Source organism: Rattus norvegicus, chromosome X (genome assembly GCF_021556685.1).
Source record: "Rattus norvegicus strain SHRSP/BbbUtx chromosome X, alternate assembly SHRSP_T2T, whole genome shotgun sequence".
NCBI classification, from domain to species: domain Eukaryota; kingdom Metazoa; phylum Chordata; class Mammalia; order Rodentia; family Muridae; genus Rattus; species Rattus norvegicus.
This window is the reverse complement of record NC_141554.1, coordinates 102,263,182-102,269,719: the sequence shown is the minus strand read 5'-3', so window position 1 is coordinate 102,269,719 and position 6,538 is coordinate 102,263,182. Positions and strand designations below refer to the sequence as shown.

The 6,538-nt window shown below is 34.2% G+C and overlaps 1 pseudogene; it reads left to right on the top strand.

Annotated features, from left to right (window-relative positions):
- The first annotated feature begins 1,957 nt into the window (after nucleotides 1–1,957).
- On the top strand, nucleotides 1,958–3,193 carry LOC147998311 (uncharacterized protein C2orf78 homolog; annotated as a pseudogene).
- The last annotated feature ends 3,345 nt before the right edge of the window (nucleotides 3,194–6,538 follow it).

Genomic DNA, 6,538 nt, shown 5'->3' with positions numbered 1-6,538 from the left:
AAGTTCGCAAAGAATCAATAAAAAGTTAAAATAAATAAAATTAAAGAAAATACTAAAATCATTGAAAAATGACCAAAAGTATCATATATATCTCTTATTTTGTCACCTTTCTCCATGTTAGGATTTTTTTTCCTGTGTTTATGACTGTTCAGCAAAAGTATTTAAAGGAGCTAGTTTGTTTTATTTCATTTTGTTGTTTTTATACATAGAAAACAGATATTGGATTAAATTTTGAATTCTTTACTTTTTATCTTGTGCAAGTAATAAATTTCTGCCTCTAGCTTTACCATTTCTTATGCATTTCTATTATTTGTAAATGCTCTCTATATTTTAATTGATATTCTCTTTCACCTAGTCCTCATTTTAAGTAGTTATAATGATAATTTCTTTCAAAAATATTATCAAAGATAATGTTTCATTAGTTAAATTATCAATATCTAGATTTATTACACCATTATAAAGAATGACTTGTATAATTTTATTTTTGATGTGGGAGGCTTTTAGTTTCTTTATAATTCAACAGAAATTAATAAATTATAATCTTCATAGAAAGTTTAAATATTAAACAGGAGAATGATAATAATATATTCCATTTAGAATAATCTATGAGTTCATAATGATACTTAAAAAGGAAATAAATAAATCTTTTCTTTGCAGATGAAGCACAGCTAATTATACACCCACCAAGATTAGAATTGAATTAAAATTTTAAAAGTATAAATGTCTATGTATAGTTTCTCTTTCAACTTTTCTTCTTAATTATTGCCTACTTTTATTTTGTGAAATTGTGTTCTTGATATTTGCTCACAATCATTGATAGTTATTATGAAATAAATGAAATGTTCATTGTAGGGAACAGAGGGCCACTACGGACAGTTGATATTTAGATAACATGACACTGATATGGATATCTGGCATGTGCCAAAATGGTAGCTCTTCACATCTGAGGGACTATGAGTCATCCCAAAGTTTCTGACACAGGGAATCCAGGTACTCCAAAAGTAAACACTGATATTGTTATTCAATTATCACTGGTAGAATGTTCCCTTTGTGTTGGTTTTGTACAATATGGCCTTGAAATCAGAGAGGAGGGCCTTCACTAGCTTGCCTGTGTTTTTGTCTGTAGGCCTATGAGTTTACCTTTGTGTGCAAGTCTGAATGTGTGCCTGTGTTAACGTGTATGCAACCAGGGACCGAACCCAGGGCCTTGTGCTTACTAGGCAAGTGCTCTACCACTGAGCTAAATCCCCAACCCCCTCTGTTTTTTTTAAATAGGTCATTTTATTTTTTTAGTCTTCAAACCCAAAACTTTCTAGAGAACTCAGTTTCCTCTTAAGAAGAATGGGATGTGGAAATATAGACCTGGGTACTCATGGCACTCGTGATTAGTCAGGTAACTTTGTTACTGTTCCAATAGACACCACGAAGAAACAGATTTTCAAGGAAATCATGAGCTCACATGTAATTGTTGTTTCTTTATGCTCATCCCTTCCTTGAATCTTCCTAGAGAAAAGGATATAAATAAGTATTGGTTCTTTTATTAAAAATTAAAAGTGACTGGGGACATTGTTTTTGAAATCAAAGACTTTTCTGCTATTTTATCTTTTTTTAAAAAGGATCTGAGAGACACATGATGGTACAGATTTGCAGTGTAATCCCTGAACTGATGAAGCAGAGGCAAGAGGATCAGATGATGACTGACAGTGAAGGGCTGTCTCAAAGAATAAAACTTTTCTTTTCCTTTGGAAAAGAGAAATCGGGACAAGAGAGTCAAACTGTTTCTGACCACATTCAATGAACATGATTTCTCAACTTATCAGTAGCACAACCCTCTTTATGTCTATTATTATCTTCTATGCATATTCCTGGAACCTAACAATTTTATTGTCTTATCAAGGTAAGAATAATAAAAGTGTATCTTCAAGACTTCTGAGGCTCCTGTTGGGGCCTAAGGCAAATGCCTGCTCTGGGAGGCAGCAGCCTGGGTCTGGAAGAATCCGTGCTGCAGAATGAGATGGGATCCAGCACCAACTTTGAGTCATCTCTGTATTGGAGGCAGATATTCATCTTCCCCAACTCTTCATCACCTTCACAGACATAGACCAGGTACAGGCCCATGAAAACTGGAGCCATCAGTGGCCCTCCAACCAGGTGAGAAAGAATGGCCACAAAGTCTTCAGGCTGCTTGATAGAGCTCCTTGGACCAAAATCCAGTGGCAAGACTTGGCGGAGGCAAGAGGCGCTGTGGGTAGTGCTGGGGACAGTGAAAGGGCTATTGACAACATCACAATGCATTTGGAGGACACAGCTCCCAAAGCAGCCCCAGCAAGAACAGCAGAACTACAAGACAGGGGCAAGAAAGGCAAAGGGAACAACTCTAAGAAACAGAGGAGCTTATGAGGTCAAGGAATAGAGTCAAAGCAGAAGAGAAATTTCCTCAAGAACAAGAGGAATTGGAATCTACCTGAGCTCAGACACAACTTTAAAGTGCCTCGGACCCACCTCGGCACGCACATGCTAAAGCCTGTGCAGGTCTTTCACCCACTGGGGAAGAAGAGAGAGAAGAAAACTGGTATCTTCCAAGGAGGTCTAAAAACATTCAGCAGCATCAAAGGTTGTGCATCAGGCCCAAGCACCACAGAATGGCTACCTGAGAGTCAGGGTTCTGAAAAAAAAACCAGGCAAGAGTCAGAGAGCAGAGACCAGTACTCATGGGAATATCCATCTCGGGCCCGGTACAAACTACCCAACCTGTGCAAGTCATGTTAGTACGGGCAAGCCTCAAGCCAGACCTGTTTTTAGAAAACCTCTCTCCCTGGCTTTACATAGGGCTACTGCAGCTTATCCCACTCAGGTCAGCCTACCACACTTAGACCACTTCAACCACCTCCAGTAGCACAATACTGGAGGGCCATATTTTTGATGGCCTCTGCAAAATGAGCCCTGCCAGTTTCCTCTAGTACCACATGACCTAATGTAACCCATCCAGTCTAGTGCTTCGCTTCATTTCTCTGCCATCATCTCACACTTCCCTCCAGGTGGAGGCCATGAAGCAGGGGCTCAACAGGAGCTAGAGAATGCTGCCAAGTACACCTCTCCTGGGAAAATACAGCTTTTCCTTCGGAGGGAAAAGAATATGGGAATTTATCAATATTATAGCTATGCCATTTTAGAGCTGGCCAAATCTTTATAACAAAGTACTTTTCGCCATGGACAAGAAGAGATATAGTCACCAGTCACCATTACAGATATATACAAGGACTGAGAAACGTACATAAATATGTATATACATAGGTACATATGTGGGATTATAGAAGACTAAGAACATATAGATAGATAGATAGATAGATAGATAGATAGATAGATAGATAGATAGATAGATAGATAGATAGATAAATATTTATATCCACATATATTTGAATACATACTAAAATTGTCTAAAATGTATGAAGTTGGTTATTTTATTTGTGACTAATATAAGTGTCTCATGAAGTTCTTTTTAACTTTGATAATTTAATTTTTATCATATTTTATGAAATAGACATTGGGAAATATTTATTTAATATTAAATCAATTGAGAGAAAAGATTCCTGGGGCTCCTGTATATTGAAAATTATTTAGTTTGCATATATGTTGGGTTTTAAGAAGAAATTTTTAAAATTTTAAATAAAGTACAATTGTTATGACTGTAAGGAAATTAAAGCAGGTAAAAGGAATATTAAGTTATTTTATATCACAGGGCAAAAAAGGCAAATAAAACTGCTTTTTAAAATGAGGGTTCTTATCTAATCAGTAGAATTAAAAGGGACTTAGCTACTGGTCATGAGAAAGGTACAAGTTATATGAAGTATACTTTTGCATGAAACAAAGCAAATTGGGAAGTACATTTTTAAAAGTATAACAGTAATTAAATGGAAGCCTTTATTGAGTTCTTTCTTTTTCTACACTTAAATAGGAGGCAACAGTCAAGTTTATTTACAATGCCAGCATGTTTTCACAGATTACTGATTGTTTATGGCAATCTTTTCATTACTTTATTATACATAACAACTTGATTATGACAGGGGACAATCAAAAGAAAGAAATTGAGTAGAGTCCATTTTTTCAGTCACTATACAAAGTAAATTGAATTATTAGCTGGATTCTTCGTGATTAACAGCTCTTCAAATTGCTAGTTTGTAATCACAGACAGACAGGAGATAAATATAAAATGCTCTAATCATCATTGTACAATGAAGGGCTAGTAAAGCACCCTGCTGGGGGAAGCCCTATTGAAGGCTTCCTTCCTCACCTTATCCTTGAATCTTCCTGTGGTAAACTTTACAATAGCCACTCAAAGTAAAAAGCCTAAATATAACATGTAAGGAAACAGAAATTAACAAAAACTAAGTGAAACTATGTGGAAGCTGGAGAAGTTTGAAAAAAATAAATCCCTTTATCCCTAATTATATATCATATATTTACATTGGCAATTTAGCCAATATATGTTAACTGATTGCTTACATTTTCTAAATTAATCTGTTGCTCCTTCTTCCTTTAACCCAAATTCTGTTTGAAATAGTAAACAAAATGTCTTGGGAGGAACATTAACATTTTGCTAATAGATACATTAGGAAAAATATTTCTTTTTAACAGCTTAATTATATCTGCAGAGAAAAATAAATATGGAAGGTAAATTTACATGAGCCTTCCTGTAGATTATCTGTCACCTTACAAACACATATGAATCCATTTGCTCAATGAAATGGGAGTCTTTCATTCTTTCTTTTTATTTTTGAAGTTAATCCATAATAATTCAGTATCATGATCAGTACAGTGCTGTGCGATTACATCCATTAAGACAGAGAACTGGTTGAAATTTTTAGAGAATAATTGTGAGAAGAAAAATAAAACTTTACAAATACCATACTCAAGAATTCTGCAGCAAATCTGGTCCAGTATTTCATCCCTTTGGTAGATTACACTGAGTGACAAGTAATATTCATGATAGTAGTAGAATGTTCCTGTCTTTCCATGCATTTCTTTAGGATAAATGAGCTTTATTAGTATCTTCTTGGACCCAGATTTAAATTGAAATAGATTAGCTTGTGAAAGTAAGCTATACTCTCTAAGAATTGTTTTTTTACATAGGCAGGAAGAATTTCTCTGTCATGGTCTGTTCAGAAACACATAAACAAGTGAACATGTATACTCCCCTAGTGAGAAGAGATTTGGGGACTCAAGGATATGGTTTGGCAAATAAAAGGACTAGCTTCCAAGCCTGTCAATATGACTTAGATCCCTGGGATCTACATGGTAGAAGAAAAGAACAGACACCTCCTTTAGTAGTCCTGTGAACACGACAAGTGGATACAAAATAAATGAGTAAATAAATACATGCATAAACATATACACAAATATAACATATACATATGCACACAAATAAATGTAGTTTTAAAAGATTTTTACTAAAGAAAAGGGAGCTAAGGACTTTTGTTGGTGACATTCACGGAGAAGGAGCATGTCTAGAATCAGGGTTCACATTTGACTAATAGAAAGTAGATAGCAAAGTGGGAGTAAGCAGACTACAAGCAACTCATTACAAAGAGCGAAAAACAGCTGACTGTGTGGGCCAGATTCAAAGCTCGCTCACATTAACTTTCTTTGTCATAATTTCAACTAGCATGATTTAATTATTTTTCTGTAGGAATAATAGTCATTTTATCTATTTCTAGATTAAAGATATAGACTGTACTCTGATTCAGACAATATTGCATTTATGAATTTACTTGAATTTCCTTTCCTAACTCAAAACTTTATATGTAGATATTCCTCATCTTATCAAATTGTATGTTTTTACTGAGTAAAATATTAAATAATAGAATAGTGCAGCTAAATTTTAGGGAAATGATTGCCAGGCTTTCCCTATGATATTGAATTTGAAGCTGGAGTAAATATAGTTAATCAAGTTAAAGGACTATTGATTTATTCTTATTGAGTTGTTGAAATAAAAACTTGTCATTGAATTTTGTCAAATGCCTTTTCAGCATCTATAGAGATGATCATATAATTTTCTTCTTTGATCAATTAATGTCATTGATTATTTAAATAGATATCAAAAACAATACAGTATTCATGGTTCTTACAAAAACAGCCCTACTGTTTTGCATGTATATTTCTTAAAATATATTGTGATAATATTCATCACTATTTTGTTTGGGATCCTTTTTCAGTAGCTTTTTTATTTATTTTGAGAGAAATCTCACTGTCCTCAAAATCTTCAGAATCTCTATGGAGCTCAGGCTGTCCTCAAACTATTGTTTTGCTTTTTTCTCTCAGCCTCCAAAGTGCTAAAATTATAGATGTGTCCCACCATATTGATACTACACTGAAATTGTTTGTGTGGTTTTGTTGTTGTTTATTTCATTAAAGATATGACTTATATGCTACAAAATTTAATTTTAAAGTATACAATTTAGTGATTTTTGTATTAAAACATTGGATTGCAAACATTACTAGTAATTCTAGAAAATTCTCATTATGCCAATCCCCTTTCTAT